Genomic DNA, 20,915 nt, shown 5'->3' on the forward strand with positions numbered 1-20,915 from the left:
GCCAGCTTTCCCCTACTTCCCTGACAACATGTATAACACAGCAGAGGCAGCTATAACCCCCCTGGGATTTTTGGCATTTTAAAACTTGACAAATAAAAATTGTACCTATGTATAATGTACAATATGATGTTTTGAAATATGTAGACATTGAATGCCTACATCAAGCTAATTAACATATGTATTACCTCACACACTTATCTTTTGGGAACCACACTCCCATGCCCCACAGCAGCCTCAGCAAGCCCCACCCAAAGAGAGTATGAACTCAGACCCACCTAACCCTGCCTCCACCTGATAGTTCTCCACCCACCCTGGTAGTCAAAGACAAAGGACATAATCTCTTTGGAGCTCTATGGCCTTGCCCACCATCTGATCCTCCCTATAGGACCACAGCTGAGGTGCTCTTGAAAGCACCATCTCTTGGCTAAAGGCCAGCCAACACACAAAAATTTTAACTAAAATACAACCAAGGATGCTTACACAGTCCACTTCACTCCCCTGCTGCCTCCACCAGAGTAGGGGCTGGTATCCATGACTGAGTGACCCGAAGATGGATCACATCACAGGACTCTTTGCAGACACTACCCACTACCAGCCCAGAGCCCAGTAGCTCCACTGGGTGGCTAGAGCCAGAAGAGAAATAACAATCACTGCAGTTGTCTCTCAGGAAGCCCCATCCCTAGGGGAAAGGGGAGAGCACCACATCAAAGGAACACCCTGTGGGACAAAAGAATGTGAACAACAGCCCTTGAGGCCCAGAACTTCCCTCTCACACAACCTACCCAAATGAGAAGGAACCAGAAAAACAATTCTAGTAATATGACAAAACAAGTTTCTTTAACAACCCAAAAAGACCACACTAGCTCACCAGCAATGGATCCAAACCAAGATGAAATCTCAATTGCCAGAAAAAGAATTCAGAAGGCCAACTATTAAGCCAAACAGGGAGGTACTAGAAAAATGTAGAGTCCAACTTGGAGAAATTTAAAAAAAAAAAAAAGATACAGGATATGAATGGAAAGATCTCTAGTGAAATAGATAGCCTAAATAAAAAACAATCCCAACTTCTGGAAATGAAGGACACACTTAGAGAATTGCAGGATGCACTGGAAAGTCTAAGCGATAGAATCAAACAAGTAGAAGAAAGAATTTCAGAGTTTGAAAACAAGGATTTTGAATTAACCGAATCCAATAAAGACAAAGAAAAATAATTTTAAAAAATGAACAAAGCCACCAGGAAGTTTGAGATTATGCTAAATGAACAAACCTAGGAATAATTGTTGTTCCTAAGCAAGAAGAGAAATCTAAAAGTTTGGAAAACACGTTTTAGGGAATAATCAAGGAAAACTTCCCTGGCCTTGCTAGACATCCAAACATCCGAAAAGAAGGAGCTGAGCTAAAAGAACACCTGGGAAATTCGTAACAAAAAGATCATTGCCTAGGCACATAGTCATCAGGCTATCCAAAGTCAAGACAAAGGAAAGAATCTCAAGAGCTATGAGGCAAAAACATCAGGTAACCTATAAAATGAAACCTATCAGATTAACAGTAGATTTCTTGCAGAAATCCTACAAGTTAGAAGGGATTGGGGTCCTATCTTTAGTCTCCTTAAACAAAACAATTATCAGCGAAGAATTTTGTATCCAGCAAAACCAAGCTCCATAAATGAAGGGAAGATACAGTCTTTTTCCGACAAATGGTGTAAGAATCTGCCACTACCTAGCCAGCACTACAAGAACTGCTAAAAGAGCCCTAAATCTTGAAACAAATCCTCCAAATACACCAAAATAGAATCTTCTGAAAGCATACATCTCACAGAATCCATAAAACAACAACACAATGGAAAAAAAAACTAAAGTATTAAGGCAGCAAATAACACCATGAATAGAACAGTACCTCACATCTCAATACTCACATTGGATGTAAATGGCCTCAATCCTCCATTTAAAAGATACAGAATGGCAGAATAGAGAAGAATTCACCAACCTGGTATCTGCTATCTTCAAGAGACTCATCTGACACATAAAGACTCACATAAACTTAAGGTAAAGAGGTGAAACAAGATATTCCATGATGGACCCGAAAACAGAGCAGGAGTAGCTATTCTTACATCAGGCAAAACGAACTTTAAAGCAACAGCAGTCAAAAAACACAAAGAGGGACATTATATAATGATAAAAGGACTAGTCCAACAGGAAAATATCACAATCCTAAATATATATGCACCTAACACTGGAGCCCCCAAATTTATAAAACAACTACTACTAGACCTAAGAAATGAGATAGACAGCAACACAATAACAGTGGGGGATTTTAATACTGCACTGACAGCACTAGACAGGTCATCAAGACAGAAAGTTGACAAAGAAACAATGGACTTAAACTATACCCTAGAACAAATAGACTTAACAGGTATTTACAGAACATTCTACCCAGCAACTGCAGAATATACATTCTATTCATCAGCACGTGGAACATTCTCCAAGGCAGACCATATGATAGGCCACAAAACAAGTCTCCACGAATTTAAGAAAATCAAAACTATAGCAAGTACTCTCCCAGACCACAGTGGAATAAAACTGAAAATCAACTCCAAAAGAAACTCTCAAAACCATGCAAATACATGGAAATTAAATAACCTGCTCCTGGATGATAATTGGGTCAACAATGAAATCAAGATGAAAATTTTAAAATTCTTTGAAGAGAATGATAATTGTGACACAACCTACCAAAACCTTTGGGATACAGCAAAGGCAGTGCTAAGACGAAAGTTCATAGCATTAAATGCCTACATCAAAAAGTCTGAAAGAGTACAAATAGAGAATCTAAAGTCACACCTCAAGGAACTAGAGAAACAAGAATAAACCAAATCCAAACCCAGCAGCAGGAAAAAAAAAAAAAATCAACATCAAAGCAGAACTAAATGAAATTGAAACACACACACACACAATACAAAAGATAAATGGAACAATAAGCTGATTCTTTGAAAAGATAAACAAAATTGATAGAGCATTAGTGAGATTAACCAAGAAGAAAGAAGATTCAAATAAGCTCAATAAGAAATGAAACGGAAGATATTACAACCAACATCACAGAAATACAAAAGATAATTCAAGGCTACAATGAACACCTTTATGCATGCAAATTAGAAAACCTAGAGGAGATGGACAAATTCGTGGGCATACACAAGCCTCCTAGACTAAATCAGGAAAAAATTAAAATGCTGAACAGACCAATAATAAGCAGTGAGACTGAAATGGCACATTTAAAAAGTGCCAACAAAAAAAAGTCCAATACCAGACAGATTCACAGCTAAATTCTATCAGATATTCAAAGAAGAATTGGCACCAATTCTATTGACACTATTTCACAAGATAGAGGAAGAAAGAATCTTCTCCCTAAAGCATTCTATGAAGCCAGTGTCACCCTAATACCAAAACCAAGGAAGGACATAACAGAAAAAGAAAACTATAGACCAATATCCCTGATGAACATAGATGCAAAAATCCTCAACAAAATACTACCTAACTGAACCCAACAGCATATCAAAAGATAATCCACCATGATCAACTGGGTTTTATACTAGGGATGCAGGGATGGTTTAACATACATAAGTCAATAAATGTGATATACCACATAAACAGAATTAATTAAGACCAAAAATTATATGATCATCTCAATAGACACAGAAAAAGCATTTGACAAAATCCAGCATTCCTTTACGATTAAAACCATCAGCGAAATTGGCACAGAAGGGACATACCTTAAGGTAATAAAAGCCATCTATGACAAACCCACAGCCAATATTATACTGAATGGGGAAAAGTTGAACGCATTTCCCCTGAGAACTGGAACAAGACAAGGATGCCCAGTTTCACCACTTCTATTCAACATAGTACTGCAAGTCTTAGCCAGAGCAATCAATCAGACAAGAGAAAGAAATAAAGGGTATCCAAATCGGTAAAGAGGAAGTCAAACTGTCACTGTTTGCTGATGGCATGAACATATACCTAGGAAACCCTAAAGACTCATCCAGAAAGTTCCAAGAACTGGTAAATGAACTCAACAGTTTCAGGACACAAAATTAATGTACACAAATCAGTAACCCTGCTATACCCAACAGCGACCAAGCTGATAACCACATCAAGAAATAAACCTCTTTTACAATAGTTGCAAAAAAATAAAATACTAAGAATATCCTTAACCAAGGAGGTGAAAGACTTCTACAAGGAAAACTACAAAATGCTGTTGAAAGAAATTTTGGCTGACACAAGCAAATGGAAACACATCCCATGCTCACAGATGGGTAGAATCAATATTGTAAAATGACCATACTGCCAAAAGCAATCTACAAATTCCATGCAATTCCCATGAAAATACCACCGTCATTCTTTACAGAACTAGAAAAAACAATCTTAAAATTCATATGGAACCAAAAAAACAGCCTGCATAGCCAAAGCAAGACTAAGCAAAGAGAACAAATCTAAAGGCATCACATTGCCTGACTTTAAACTATACTGTAAGGCCAAAGTTATCAAACAGCAGGGTACTGGTGTAAAAACTGGCATGTAGACCAATGGAACAGAATAGTAGAACCATAATTAAAGCCAAATATTTGCAGCCAACCAATCTTCAATAAAGCAAACAGAAACATAAAGTGGGAAAAGGACACCCTATTCAACAAATGGTGCTGGGATAATGGTGCAAGCCACATGCAGAAGAATAAACTGGATCCTCATCTCTCACCTTATACGAAAATCAGCTCAAGATGGATCAAAGACTTAAATCTAAGACCTGAAACCATGAAAATTATAGAAGATAACAATGGAAAAACCCTTCCAGACATTGGCTTAGGCAAAGAATCCATGACCAAGAACCCAAAAGCAAATGCAACAAAAGCAAAGATAAATTGATGGGACTTAATAAAACTAAAAGACTTCTGCACAGCAAAAGAAATAATAGCAGAGTAAACAGACAACTCACAGAGTGGGAGAAAATCTTCACAGTCTGTACATATGACAAAGGACTAATATCCAGAATCTACAAGGAACTCAAACAAATCAACAAGAAAAAAGCAAACAATTTCATCAAAAAGTGGGCTAAGGACATGAATAGACAATTATCAAAAGAAGATTTACAAAGGGCCAACAAACATATGAAAAAATGCTCAACATGACTAATTATCAGGGAAATGCAAATCAAAACTACAGTGTGATACCACCTTACTCCTGCAAGAATGGCCATAATAAAAAATAATAGATGTTGGCATGGACGTGGCAAAAAGGGAACACTTTCACACTGTTGGTGGGAATGTAAACTAGTAAAACCACTATAGAAAACAGTGTGGAGTTTCCTTAAAGAACTAAAAGTTGATCTATCATTTGATCCAGCAATCCCACTCCTGGGTATCTACCCAGAGGAAAAGAATTCATTATACAAAAAAGATACTTGCACATACATGTTTATAGCAGCACAATTCGCAATTGCAAAAATATGGAATCAGCCAAAATGCCCATCAGTCAACCAGTGAATAAAGAAAATGTGGTGTATATACACACCATGGAATACTACTCAGCCATAAAAAAGGAATCAAATAATGGCATTTGCAGCAACATGGGTAGCATTGGAGACCATTATTCTAAGTGAAGTAACTCAGGAATGGAAAAGCAAACATCGTCTATTCTCACTCATAAGTGGGAGCTAAGCTACAAGGATGCAAAGGCGTAAGAATGACACAATGGACTTTGAGGACTCAGGGGAAAGGGTGGGGTGTGAGGGATAAACGACCATGATAAATAAATATTAATTAAAACTGATTAAAAAATCATACTGTACTCCATAAATATGTATGTGTCAATTAAAAATAATTAATTTTAAGGTGAGTCAAATGCACCACAAAACACCAGAAAGCTTCAGGAATTTGAAGCACAAAGCCTCTTGGAAGGCTTAATGGAAGGGCGCTGGATCACAGTGTTAGACAAAGCACCAGGGCCCTTCTCCATCCTGGCAGACTGACTCCCTGACCCCTCCCAGCCCTCTGCTGTACGACCCACCCCTCATGGCCCACCACTCTGCTCCATGAGTGGTAACAGTAAGGCTTGTCCCTGGCTAGCTACTGGCATATTCAGCTTTGTGGAACAAGAACGGCATCTGGGTTTCTACCTGCACATATGTACAAAAAACTAGCCTGCCATGCCACCTCTGTGCAGTGCACCCCCAGGTGGTAAAACCTGCCCCTTCTTGTTCACAACAGTTGTAAAAAGTCAGCTTTCTGTGCACTCTGTCTTTAACATGAATAGATAAGGATTTCCCAAATATTTAAGGAAGTCTTCCAATATGAAAGAGGAAAGAGAAAGCTGAAAGAAAGGCCGGGGAAGGGAAGGCAGGCAGAACAAACCAGAGAAAATAGAAACAAGACAAGAAGCAAAACACCACCTTAGAAAAAATGTCACTAACATCTTCAGAGAAATAGAAGATGCTACATGTGTAAATCAAGAGAGGGTGGTATAAAAAAGAACAATTAGCGATTGAAAAGAACTGCTGAAAATTCAAATTATGACTGCTGAAAAACAACATTTCAATAGAAATGTTGAAAGATAAAAATCGTGGACATCTACCAGAAAGTAAGCCACGGGATATGCCTACAGGACGGTAAACCAAATGTATGCCAAGTAAGAGGGAAAAAATAAAATAAGAGAGCCAGTTATACGGGCCCAACATATAATTAATAAGAGCTTCAGGAAGAAAAAACAGAGAAAAAAGAAGAGCTTGCGAACAACTGAGGTTCGTGGAGGGTGGGGCGTCCAGGCAGGGCATGGAAGCTCCACATCCCTTCCCCCATCCCTCGCCGTATTTATCTCTTCATCTGAGCTGAAAAGCACCAGGGCTTGGCCTTAGCAGAAGGTTCATGAAGGGCTGGGTCCCAACACTGGTGTGAAAAGAGCTACTTAGGCAGCTGAGAAAAATCACGTAAAGGAGAACTCAGCCCATTCATCTTGCTTGGAACTAAGAATCTTGACTAATCCATTTCCTTAAAATTCAGGCTTCCCTGGACCCCAAGAAAGAAAAGTGAGTTTTCCAACACTTGTGTTTATAGGACTCTTGCTACAAAACTGTTTTCAGAATCAAAAATAAAGCAGATGGCCATCTGAGACTGGATACCAGATTGTTTACATCAACGAGTTGACCCGTGAAACAAAGAAGCGGAGGAACATAAGCTGATTACAATGGATGCTTTATTTGGAAAAGGGATCTTTAGTGTGAAAATCTCTTTGCATCAGCCCTTCCTCTGGAGTAACAATCAAGACATATATTGAGTTACAGCAGAAAGTTATATTTTAGGGACAGAGGGATCAGGGTTAGAATTTAGACCTTGTCACCTAGTGCCTGTGTGAAGCCTTGGACAAGACACATGTCTCAGCCTCCATGTCTTCATCTGTAAAATGTGGATGGTAATACTCTACCTTCAGGGTTATTGCAAAGGTTGAAGGAAAAAGTGAATATCAAGGATCTGACGAACTTTCTGATTTATAATAGGTACTTAATAAGTGGCCATTCGTATTAGATGTCCTGTTGGGAAAATAAGGAGGTAGCCGCATTCTTCAAGATGAACAAGACGAGACTGGAGAAGACACTCCCCACTGTCTCCCCACTATTCATTCTCCGCTTCTTCTTTATTAACAAGTAAGTTCCCTCTTTCTTAGAGGGCAGCGCTATTCCTAACTACAGAACTACATTTCCCAACCTCCCTTGCAGCCCCCAGATGGCCCTGCCCCACAGTGTTGGCCAATGGGACTTCTATGAAAGTCTACCAGAGGTTCTATTATATTTACTCCTTGCCCCTTCCTCCTGCTTCCCTGACACAGGGGTTGGGCTGAGATGCAGAGGTCATCTTTTGATCAGAAGAGACCATGGGGGGAAGGCAGAAGAGAAGACAAAGGATTAGAAGAAAGCTGAGATGACACAATGGCCACTGCCCCTCAGGACCTCACACTGCAATCATCTGTGGGAGAAAAGTAAACCCCATGTGGTGCAAAAAAATAGAAAGGGAGGAAATAATTGATATAGGAACATTTCCTGTAATGAGAGATGAATCTCCAGATTGAAAAGGCCTGTAGAGCACTCAGCACGTTGGGGGAAAATCCCTGGACCAAGAAGCATCATCACGATGTTTTACAACCTGTGGAATCGGTGCCAGTGGAGCCCACTGTGTGACTCAAAGACTTAGGGACATCAGGGCCTGGATGCCTGGTGCATGTGGACCACTTACCCAGCTGCTCCCACTGACTGATCCAAGCACGGTGAAGTTGAGATGAGACAATTACACCCAGAAAAGTCAGAGGGGAAAACGCTGCTTCAGCATTTGGTTCTAGTCAATATCTTTGGATATTGACTAGAAGAACCAGAAGAACTTAAGGGAGGTAGGGGCTAGGGAGTTGGAGGTACTGGTACTCTGAGAACCAAAAATGCTGCAGAATTGAGCCAGAATAGACCTGGAAAGTCATTGGGAATTGGTGTCACGTCTTCCATATCTCAGGGGTTACATTTTCTCCCTCTCCCCTGCTTCTTTCCAAGCATCTACTCCCTCTGGCCATTCCATCTTGAGGTATAACCTTGCACAGGGTTCAAAGTGGCCATCGAACTGCCATGGTTTTCTGTTCACCCACATCCTTCTCTGGCTCCTCTCTGAGCTTGCCAATTAGGTATAATTGCAATTGCAGTTCAATGACCAAATGATAATTCACCCCTATGTCTCGAGACTGGCAGTCCTAAGGGAGAGAGTATGATGGTTCTAATCAGCTACGACAGAAAAAGAAGAGAGGAAGTAAAAGGGTCAGGAGAGCAGCGGCTAGCGTGGAAAAGACCCTCTGACAGTGCTCTGACAGTAGGCATGCTGCTCTCAGGCAAACTTATCAGCTAGTCCAAACTGATGACCACCTATTGGAAGAAACATGGGAATCAGGCAAAACTTGCATGGGCTCATTTCGTATCGCTGATGAAGACATGTACTGAAGTACTGATCTTCAGACTTTCACAACTAGCCAGTCAGTTTGTGCACCATCCCTGAGTGGTCTAATTTTCCTCCATGGCCCCTATGCTCCTTGAACCCAGCACTTGCATCTTTTATGTGTTGCATGAAATGAAGAGCTAAATGCGCTATGCTTACATTGTATATTTATACTTTGTACCGATAAGTGCATAACTGATTGTCTAGTCTGAGTGTTCATACACAGTTGTTTCAATAGAAACCTAATATTCATTGATCGATTAGCAAAGTATTTTACAATGCCTATGTGGATAGTATCTCTGATTTAATAAAACCCCAACTTTTTATTTAATGTTTTTTCATTTTTCTCATTAAAGGCATCAGGAAAAGGTCTGTGCATCCACTAATTGAAAATAGATGCACAGATGACAGGTTGCTTTTTGTTTATCTTTCTATGACTTCGTTGAGATAATGTAAGAGTATAAACTATAAGCACTCTAAAAAACCAGACTTCACTTTGGGAGGCTGAGGCAGGCAGATTGCCTGAGCTCAGGAGTTTGCGACCAACCTGGGCAACACGGTGAAACCCTGTCTCTACTAAAATACAAAAAAACTTAGCCGGGCATGGCAGCATGCACCTGTAGTCCCACCTACTCGGGAGGCTGAGGCAGGAGAATTGCTTGAACCCAGGAGGGAGAGCTTGCAGTGAGCCAAGATCACGCCACTGCACTCCAGCCTAGGCGACAGACCGAGACTCTGTCCAAAAAAAAAAAAAAAAAAAACTTCAGGAAAACCCTCCATTGTACAATGAGTGTGTTCCAAAAACCTCAGTGATGTAATATGGGCCGGTGTTGTAGCAAAGTGGATTAAATATCTGGGGTGAGCAGGGACAGTTAGCACCTGGGGGTTCTGAAGATGCTTGAGCTGAATCTGACGCAAGCCTGGAGGTGATGCAGTGCCACTTGGAGGCAGTAGGAACAGTTCTGAGACATCAAAGATGGTGCCGAAATTCTGGAAACTTATTGACTAGTTGATGCCTACTTTGTCAAACTGCTCTGGGGACATTAGGCCAAAATACCAAGAATACAGGGACTCCCCATCCTTCCCACCTCTTGAGAAGGGCAAATGGAATTTTCCCACATGGCCACATCTCCCGCATGCTCTTTTGACAATGTGATTATGATACTTCTGCCTTCAAGAGATGGCTGGTGGCTCTGGTGAAGCCTGCTGTGGACTTCTGAGGCCAGTCATTAAGGACAACGTGGCTTCTGCCTGGCTGTTAGTAGCTTTCTGGCTTCCCTGAAGCCGCCATGCTGAGAGGAAGCCCAAACGCGTCTATGTGGAAAGACCACACTGAGCAGCCTTGAGGCTATATGTAGAGATGCCTGGCTGGCCCCCAGCTGCTCCTCCTGCTCCCATACAGCCCCAGCTGGAACCACTCAGAAGGCCCTGAATCAGACCACCCAGCTGAGCCCTTCCCAAATTCCTGCCCAGCAGAGACCACGAGAGATAAGGCACTAAGATCCACAGTGCTTGCTGCACAGCAACGGATAGCTAGAGCAGCCCTCCTATTGCCCACCATCCCCATCATGAGACGATGCTTCCTCTTCTCCCATTTGAGAATGGGCAGGTGGGCCCAGAAGAGAAGTCAACCACAAAGGGACTCCCGGCGTTGTGGGGCATGATGCCGCATGGCTCTAACTGAATGTGTCTTATTTGTTTTGAGACTGAGCCTCAATGTTTCTGAACATGGGGGATTGACTCTAAGCCAAAATGGTCACTCTGAAATTACCAGAACTTTCCTTCCTGTGGTCCTGAGGGTAGATGTCGACATTGTCCTTCTGAGAGAGGCATTTGGAGACCCAGGGAGGATTCGATGTGCCCGTGTATCACCCAGAGGGTTGCCCCACCATGGGAGGCATGACTCAAATTCAAGATGGAACACTGTCGTTATTCTGCGGAAAATACAAGATTGTGTCTTTAGAGGTGAGTCCAGCTCTGAGGGGCAAACTTTTTCATGTCAATGGATTTTCAATTCTCTCCACTGGAGGAAGCTGGAACTTGAGGAAAAGACGGTTTGGAGGAAGGGTGTGTAAACGTGCTGAGCTGGTCTGAGCTGGCCAGGACTAGGAGGAGAGGAGAGGAGTCCCAGGCCCCTAAAGGCTCTGCATGTTGGCACATGTCCAGTGGACCTTACTAGGATGGAGAGCTGGGCTTCTTTTCATATTTGCTTTTGTCGTTTGTTTGTTTACACTGAAATTTTCCTTGATACAAATGTTCTATAGCATCACATAAACCCCCACTTCTTGAGTTGGAGGCTTTGGGGAATCGACAGACAGGCCACATCCATACCTGAAGAATCATTTCTCAGAGAGCTTGGCGGCCTGAAGAGCAGCTGCAGGAGCAAGAGGTGAACAGCCAGGACATCGGCTGTGTCTCGGGTAAGAGCAGGAAAACAGTCTCAGGGTGTGCAGACTCTCCCCAAATCCTCAGGCACACTGGGGCAAGGGCAGGACTTTCCGTCTTATGGGACAGGACTGTCGCCTGGTCTGAAATACACTCTGAATACTTCCAGCCCCGGAGGCCACCACTGTCCTACTGGGAGAGCAACAGCCTCTGCTCCCCTCCAGGGGCAGCTTCCGCGAGGGCCTCGGCTCTCCCCGTGGTAGATGTGAGCACATCATTTTCATGCATGAGGTCAAACATGCGGAATTGTATTTAAGAGATGTAAATTGACTAGAAATGCGATGGCAGCAGTCTCTCATTTGTGTGCATAGAACATAAGAGTGCTGTGACTCCAGTGGTCTGAATGCTCATGAATGTTGTCCCAGGTGACTCCCAGGCCCTGGTCTGGAGTGTTCAGGGTTGTCTGACCCCATTAAATCATTCCAGTCCTGTTTGTCTTGGATGAATTTTCCATGCTCTGTAGATGGTGTGCTTATGGGACAGAATCCTGTCTGAGACTTACTTCATAACCAGTTGTGAGGATGTCAGGAGGAACTGGAAGCCTTGCCAAGATCCAGCTATTGATACTAACGATGAAAAAAACAACACAAATAACTTGGAAAGACTAAGCTAGCTTAGGTCATTTTTAAAACACACGTTCAAGTTATTTTGTTTGGAACCTCAAAATAAAGAGGAACCTCAGGCAGCTAAACACCCCAAGCACCATCTAGTCACAGACCTCAGTGGAAAGCCTCATGTATGTGCTGCAGTTTGGATATCTGTGTCCTCTAAAGCTCACATTAGGCCAGGTGGGGTAACTCTCGCCTGTAATCCCAGCACTTTGGGAGGCCAAAGCGGGCAGATAACTTGAGGTCAGGAGTTCAAGACTAGCCACATGGTAAAACCCCATCTCCACTAAGAATACAAAAAACATTAACCAGGCATAGTAGCAGGTGCCTATAGTCCCAGCTACTTGGGAGGCTGAGGTGGGAGAATCGCTTGAACCCAGGAGACAGAGGTTGCAGTCAGCCGAGATCACGCCACTGCACTCCAGCCTGGCAACTGAGACTCTGTCTTAAATAAATAAATAAATAAATAAATAAATAAATAAATAAGATAAATAAAGCTCATGTTGAAACTTGATCCCCAGTGCTGGAGGTGGAGCCCAGCGGGCGGTGTTTGGGTCAGGGGGTCTGATTCTGCATGAGTGGATTAATGCTCTCCATTGGAGGTGAGTGAGTTCTTGCTCTATTAGTTCCAAAGAAAGCAGGGTGTTTTAAGAAAAAAAGCCTGGCACAGCACCCCCTGTCTTTGGCTTCCTCCCTAGCTGCATGATCTCTGCACATACCAGCTCCCCCGCTTCCACCATGCGTAAGCAGCCTGAGGTCCTCCTCCGAAGCAGATGCCGGCACCATACTTCTTGTACAGCTTGCAGAACCACAAGCCACGCAAACCTCTTTTCTTTATCAATTGCCCAGCCTCAGGTATGCCTTTGTAGCAACACAAGTGGGCTATGACTATGTGGACGTTTGTGTATTGGGTGAATGTGCGGAAGCACACACGCGCCCTCAGCAGACACACCCGTGGGCTGCGTCTCCACATGGGAATGTCACCCAGCACTGCCAGGGCTGTGGAGATAGTGCACACGTCCTTACTCTTCTTTGCCTCTGTGATGTCTCTTTGCCACATCGTCCTGGGGGTACTGATGATGTACGAGATGAGGATAAAGCCAATATTTGACAGATTCTCACAAAGTACTGTTAGGTTGGTACAAAAGTAATTGCAGTTTTTGCCTTTTTTTTTTTTAAGTAATGGCAAACCGCGATTACTTTTACACCAACCTAATATTTCGCTTTCCAGGTGTCCTTTAGATCCGAGTTCACTGCTGGGTTCTCCCAGCTCCTCCTAACTTTCGTGAGTACTTGAAGGGTTCTGCCAGCCCGCAGCCTCCCACCCTACACCTGCAGGCCCCACAGGCTCCCCGCGGCTCAGCCTGGTTTCAGCAGTAGTATTTGCTCCATCCACACCACAGGAACCAGGCTCTTGACCAACTGCAGCTTTTGTATGCACGCAGGACTGCGTAGCCTGGTGGTGGTCACCACCCAGGCCTCATGCTCAGCACTTTCACACATTACATACCCTCTGGACTAGGTTTTATTTACCCATGTTGCAGATGAGACACGCAATCCAAAGAGTTAAGTAACCAACCCAGGTTCACACATTTTCTTTCCTTTCCTTCTCTATTTGCCCTGTAGCCAAGATGACTGAAGTACCAACTCCCTGTGGTTGCTTTCACCAAGCTGGTGAGACTCAGCCTGCATTACAGCCAGCGGTGGCTCACGCCAGGACAGCAACCTCCTCCCCTTAGAGAATCATGAGAGCCAACAAGCAGAGGAGGCTGCGCAGGGCAGCTCCGGCAAACACCGAGGAGTCCTCGATACCGATGACTGCAGCCCAGTCCTCAATCACATCACTGGAGGTACTTAAAAGATGCCCGCAGGCTGGGAGGGAAAGAGGAAGCTGTCCTTCTGCTGAAGGGAAGCACAGCCCGACACAGCTTCAGTGTCAGTGGTACATGTTGCTGGACAAACCGTGGCAGATTCTTCCTGGAGAAGTTCCAGGCTTGAGAATGTGCTGCAGTCTGTGGCTTCTTCAGGTCTATACTTTCCTGGAGCTTCATAATTAATGCAACCCCGAAGGGGATCCCTCTTCATGGAGCGGTGTTCAGGTTGTTCACTCTCATGCCTGCTCACCTGGGGCTGTGGTCACTTGCAGCCTGGGGTCATTAGCGTCCTTTTCTCAAGATGGTTTTTACTGTCTGGAGCATAGGAGCTCTAGTATCTCTATATGGTGGGTTCCCCAACACCCACCCCAGGGCCAGCCTGGAGTGGATACACAGCACAATTTTGTTTTTTAATTGAGATGGGATTTCACTCTGTCGCCCAAGCTGGAGTGCAGTGGTGCGATCTTGGCTCACTGCAACCTCCATCTCCTGGGTTCAAGTCATTCTCCTGCCTCAGCCTCCCGAGTAGCTGGGACTACAGGCATGTACCACCACACCCGGCTAATTTTTGCATTTTTAGTAGAAACGGGGTTTCACCATATTGGCCAGTCTGGTCTCAAACTCTTGACCTCAAGTGGTCTGCCCGCCTTGGCCTCCCAAAATGCTGGACTTACAGGCATGAGCCACCATGCCCAGTACCACAATACAATTATTGTATTACTGAGTCTTAAAAGGCTGGAAAACAGGGGGCCCCCTATGGGCTGACATTCTAATTATTCTTTTTATGATCCCTTCACAGATTGTCATAATGGACCCCAAATTCACTCTTGTTCACCCACAAGCATGCATTTACTTGCAATTTGAATAGACTTACGTGCAAAGATAAAAGGAAAATGACTTTCTTTTTTAGCAGCACTCACTTAGTTCCATCTCTGAAACTAACAGTCACTTTGTAAGTTTTGACTATAAAAGTAGAAGAGACCATTGCCTGTCCATGGAGGAGACACTCAGGCAACTTAGCAGGGCATCTGGGTGCAGCTGTCACAGGGGCGCTGGACACTCCAGGAGGTGCGAAAGGTCATCCCTGGAGTTACATGCACACCCCAGAGGCCCTGGCCTCGAGATGCCCACAAGAAGCTGGTAAGGAAACACAAATGTGCATCCTCCCCGGCCTCAGCATGGCGGAGCAGACAGAAGCGGATGGAAGGGCTCCCAGGCTGGCCCATGTGAACCACAACCAGGATAAAGGCCCAAATCAGGAGGTGGCAAACAACAGCCACTAGCGAAATCCAGCCCTCGGCCTGAGTGTGTGTGGCCAATCAGCTAAGAATGGTTGTTACAGCTTTTTAAATTTTTTTAGGGAATATGCAACAGGGACTATCTGGTCAGCTGGTTGGCAAAGACAACTATTTTTTATCTGGCCCTTTATAAAAAAGATTTGCTGATCCCTGGTCTACGGCATGAATGTGTCCCCGTGAAGAGCAATCCCTCGAGCCTCCCATCTCCCGGGGCTGTCTTCTTCTCTCTTCAAATTGGCAACCCAAATATGGCATGCCACCCACTAAACAAAACTCCTCTCAGCATCCTCCCACAAGGACAGTCACATGTTCCAGACTTTTGCAGAACATTTAGAGGCCACAGGACAGCACCTTGCACGTCCCAGTCACACTAAGAGTTGGCCAGCAGGCACCTGTTCCTAAAAGCCCTCCGCCGCTGCCTGGCCACAGAAACATGCTGGTCATCTGCACTCCACGCCGCCTCTTCAGCTCGCAGGCCCCTCTTGCCTTTCTCATGCCTAACACGGGATGTTCCACAAGTGGAAGAAGTTAGCTCTTCGCCTCACAGTTTTACTTTTGAAACCATCTTTCCTCAACCAAAATAGCACCTGGGGTTGTTTTGCAAAACAAAACAGTTTTCAGCCTCTGCTGACTGTAAAAAATAACTTCCTCCTGCCACTGTATAATCTACCCCTAAAGCCACCCCAACATCACAAATGCACAAGGAAAAGCTAGAAGGTTTGGCCATCAAATACGGACAAGAGCTCTCTAGCCTGTAGAACCATAGCTGCCCCAAAGCCCCTTCCAGCTGGCCCTGGGGGAGGCGTGGCCACAGTCCGGCAGGTCTGGCCCCCAGGCCTGGAGGATGGAGTCTTTCCCATATGGCCAACAGCAGATGCACCCAGGTTCCCCTGCCCATCACAAGAGACAAGGCGTAAACCATAATGCTAATGTATTTGTTTATGCGGGGTGTGTGTGGCGGGTGAGGTACAGGCTCCAAAATGACAGGTTCTACCTGTTTTCTGGCCTGAGCAAAGACAGGTGTGGGGGAGAGAGAGAGAATACACATTCTCTTTTTCTTTTTACTCGGAAACTAATTCCTCAGGATGGTCTCATGATGCTGTTTCCGCCATTACCCCCACCCTGTTTCAGAGCAGGGCTGCCTTCTGCCCTCCCCTCTTGGGGGCCAGGAGTGGGTTTTAGAGCAATGCAGGAGATGGGCAGTTCAGGGCAGCTTTGGATGCCTCAGGTCCCACAGGAGCAAATGAACCCTGGACTTCTTGAAGCCATCACAGCTGGGCAGCATCTGCTTCTCCAACATACCAGCCACCACTCCCCAATTCCCCATGCCTCAGCCACGTGGGCCAACATTCCCTTCCACTGAAGGCACCTGCGAGACTGCAGGGACCACCAGCCACAATCCCCGGCCCTCCTCCTCCTGCCCCGTCACCCCCAGCCCCAGGCTCAGGCGGACGCCCTTCAGACCACCACGCTCAGCTGCCCGCCAGCGAGAGTGCAGGCCGGCCCCCTTGCCCATCTCGCTCACACCATTGTCCGTGCGGGGGGTACTGCAGGGCTTCCGTGGAAGCTGCTCCATTTTTGCACAGCCACAGGGCTCGACTCACCAGGCCCCTGATGCCCAGCTGTGTCCAGCCGCGGGGAAGTCTCCTGGGAAGGGGCCTTTGAGTGGTTTAGACACAGGTGTGCTGTGGGCCAGCGGGCGGCCCCGGGAGCCAGCGGAGGTCAGACATTTGTCCTTCCAGACGCAGATCCTGTGAGGTAGAACACGGTACCAAGATGCAGTGTGGACCCCGCGACAACCATTGGGGTACCCAGGCTCTCAGAGAACACATGCCACGCGACAGTGTTTGTACCACGGAGGGCGCTGCAAACAGCTGACACCTGGCAGAGCTCCAGAACTGCGGCCGGGGCATTTTGCTTCTGAAAACACCACCCTCCTGTATCCTCTGTTCACACAATTCCCTCCGCCCCAGGGCTCCCCTCCCGCTGCAGCGGCTGCATCCTGCACACCCCTTTGCACTCCTCTCTCATACCAGGACACTGGGGGGCAGTCATCCGACACCACACAACTCCGTCCTCTGCTCCAGCTTCCTCCGCTCAGCGGAGAACAGCTCCCTTATCTGATGGTTCCAGGACGCTCTGTGGCAACATTGAGTGTAAAGCAAAGAAGGTCATCGGGTGCTGCAGCCTGCACACCAGCTCGGTCCTGGGCCGGGCACCGGGCAGGGGGAGAGAATCTCTGCAGCTCCTAGGTGGCAGGGTGCACAAATCACAGCCTTTCCTTAGCCCTGTGAGCTGAGAGAGCAAAGTCACAGAGAGACTGTTTTAAGTGGATTTAGGGAAACACCCCTGACACACATACACACGCACACGCACATGCACACACACGCACACATACACACGCACACACATGCACACACACGCACACGCACGCACGCACACACGCACACACATGCGCGCACACACAGCTTTATTTCCTTGTCATTCCTCTCATTCTCTTAATAACCCCTGATATGCTTCCAGGAATACTTCCTCTCTCAGCAAAGGAAACGTGTATGGCTTCTATGTCATAAGATGATTGGGCGTTAGGCAGACGAAGTTGAAGGCCTACAGCACTGGGGTAAACCTCCCCTAGGCAGCAGCGGGCATTGGAACAGTGCTCATCAGAGCTTGAGATTCTTCGTCGTTCTCACTACAGCATTTTAATTAACTGGAAACAATACCTCAAGGCACTATTGCAGTACCTTTGGACTGAAACCTTAATAAACAGAGAAAATTTGCTTACAGAATGGCAAGTTAAAGGAAATGGAAGCCGACTAATAAATAAATGAGCCAAGGTTCAAAGGCTGCAGGATGACTCACACGTGCCGGCCTCGCAGCCAGGACTTTCAAAAACAAGGGGGCGGTGGACGGATTCCACAAGAACGGCTGTTAACGTCCACGAGGCTGACCCAGGCTGGGACTTCCTGGAAACTCCGAGGAGAGGAACTGCCCACAGAGCTAAGACTCTGGACTGGCACAAGAAATGGCACAGCGCCTGTGCTGCACGTTTGCAGGTGACCTGCTTTTCTGAAGGCAGAAGCGACACTGAAGGTGGTCAGCTCGAGTCACCAGGCAACCCGGTATGATTCTCAGTTCAGGGTCCACCTCTAGAAGCCTAAGCTGGTTGTGTGGAAGAGAAACCAGAGTCCTGCTGAGGCTGGACGAGTTTCTTCACCATTATCGTGAACTATTTTCAGATTCGTGTCCAAATGAAAGACAGAAAGGAGGTCTGAGTGTTTTCATGTGCACGTGTATGGTGAGTGCGTATGTGGTATGTGCAAGTATGTGCACACACATGCGTGTGTGGTGTGTGACTGTGTTCATGTGTGCTAGTGCGTGTGAGTGTGCACGTGTGGTGTGTGTGCATGGTGTGTGAGTGGGTGTGAGTGTGCTTGTGTGCCTGTGAGTGAGTGCATGCTCAGTGTTTGTGTGCATGGTGTGTGAGTGGCTGTGTATGTACGTGTGTGCCTGTGAGTGGTGTGTGTGTGTGCATGGGTGGCGTGTTTAGGGTGTGTGTGCACACGCACATGCCTTCGTGCACATACACTTAGGACAACAGACCCACACCTGGGGGCTCCTGAGGGTTAGGGTTACAAAAAGTCATCTTTAACTGAAGAAAGTGTCATTTGAAGTGGGTTTATTTATGAGGGGAATGTCGAAAGCACGTAAGGAAAGGAGGTGTGTACGTGCACATAAGGATGCACACGGAGACAGACACGCATTGCTGGAGCAAGGCTTGTGAAGCCTTGTCGCTGTCGGGGAAGTTCAGACTGGTTTCATGTTTTGTTGAAAAACAGATGCTGCAAGTCCAGGCCTCACGCACAGTGTGACCAGATGGACTGGTGGAGGAGAGGGGCTGCCTCTGCTGCTGAAGCCAGATGGCCTCACTTGTCGGAGAGGCTTTCTGCCTCCTTTGCTTCCAACCTCTGTCTGCCGGAGTCTCAGCACTCCTGGTCAGTGGGGCCCCCAGCTCTGACCTGTGTAGGCCTTGTGGTGTCACCGTGCCCTTTTGAGCAGATAACCTCAGCTCCACTGGCCATGCTGGAGGGATGCGGTGAGCCTAAGAATTGGAGACTAGCTGGGGTAATAAAAGGATGGGGCCTTCCCAGTGCAGGGGCAGGGACCAGGGCCTACTCAGTCAGTCCTGTTACAGGACCCAGCGCAGGCCAGGTGTTTCAGGCCATTGCTCACACACGCTCATGCACACCCACATGCATACATACATGATGACACACACACACATTCATGCATTCACAACACACACACATGCATGCATTCACAACACACACATTTCAGTCCTCAGTGAGACCATCCCAGTCCCGCACCTCCCAACTGCAAGGCCTTCCACGTCATCCCATGCCTTGCCTTGCTGTCTGAGGGGAGGCCCCAGCCCCCCATCTTCTGCTTGCTCATTTACAAGGTGCCCCCACCACTGTCTTCAGGGACTCCAGACTGGGCCACTCATTGGCGTTCTGGTGCCTATAAAGGCAGGCCGCCACTGCTCAGGGCACCACCGTTTTCAAGAGAAGGGACAGGCTGCTGGGGTCACACACCCCACCCCTCCCCACAGGGGCTTCCTGCCTGTGGTGCCAGCGTGCACACAGCCATTTCCTGGCCCCACTTCTTCTCCTCAGGACCAAAGCAGCATCCGCACTGCCCACTCCCCACGTGCTGTGGCAGCGCCTGCCCCGTGCGGCCGCTCTTGGGAAGTTGCTCCCAGTCAAAACAGATGGAGGTGGGGGTCCCTGCTCAGAAATATCAGGGCTTCTTGAACGTTCCACCTCATCCACAGCAAGTGCGCCTCAAAGCCGTCCCTCCCCTGTGATGAGTTCCTGCCTGAGGCTTGTCACAAAGCAAGATGCAGCAAGGACTGGGCTAAGCACCAGCCTGAAAATTTCACTCAGACCCCTCAAAATACTGGTAGGCCAGAGTCCGTGCTGCTAGGAACGCACGATCACTTAAAATTAAACAGTTTTATCTTTAGCGTGAAAACAGCATACCTGTAACGCCGACTGGAAGACCGGGAGATCTTTTTTGCCGGCGTGCTATTTCACCACAGAGCAGTCCTGCATCTTCACACATCGTGTCGGCTCCCACTGCCGCCTTCCGTAGACTGAGTCGGCACTGAGCTACTCTAATCATGCCTCATTTCGCTTCTTCACTCAAAAACAAGAGCTAAGATCCTGCCGTCTGAACACTGCTGTTGAAGTTTCACCCGCTGACTTCCCTGTCTGTACTTGCTCTCTGGCACCCTCAGCCGGGCTCCCGGCTTGAAGGGGACTCCAGGCCAGCAATGGCCCAGAGCATAATTCTAGGCAGACCCTCCCCTTGAACCTCAGACTCATGTACCCAAGGATCCCTCAAACCCTCCTCTGGATGTCAAACATGTCCTTACACCACCCACGCCCAACGTCAAACTCACGATTTCCACGGGTGCGAGAGGTCCCTTTCCTCCTCCTCCTTCTTTTTTGGCCAGGTCAGGTGATTTTGTTTGTTTGTTTGTCCGTGTGTTTGGGACCAAGTCTCCCTCTGTCACCCAGGATGACCTGGGCTGTCATCCAGGCAGTGACATGATCTCAACTCACTGCAACTCTTGGGCCTCCCGGGTTCAAGCGATTCTCCTTCCTCAGCCTCCCGAGTA

The 20,915-nt window shown here is 46.5% G+C and overlaps 1 long non-coding RNA gene across 2 annotated transcripts in view; it reads right to left on the reverse strand.

Annotated features, from left to right (window-relative positions):
- The window catches only part of LOC102144838 (uncharacterized), a 114,790-nt gene extending 94,095 nt beyond the window's left edge, over positions 1 to 20,695 (reverse strand). The window contains exons 1-3 of one of the 2 annotated variants that reach the window (XR_010581644.2): positions 20,275 to 20,695; positions 17,266 to 17,527; positions 16,837 to 16,983 (exon numbers count right to left, since the gene is read on the reverse strand). This is a non-coding gene — a long non-coding RNA (uncharacterized lncRNA). Of the gene's footprint in view, positions 1 to 16,155; positions 16,984 to 17,265; positions 17,528 to 20,274 lie in introns of those variants that run through there. The other variant, XR_012424877.1, reaches the window with a different exon arrangement.
- Between the last annotated feature and the right edge of the window lie 220 nt (positions 20,696 to 20,915).

Source organism: Macaca fascicularis, chromosome 15 (assembly GCF_037993035.2).
Source record: "Macaca fascicularis isolate 582-1 chromosome 15, T2T-MFA8v1.1".
NCBI classification, from domain to species: Eukaryota; Metazoa; Chordata; class Mammalia; order Primates; family Cercopithecidae; genus Macaca; species Macaca fascicularis.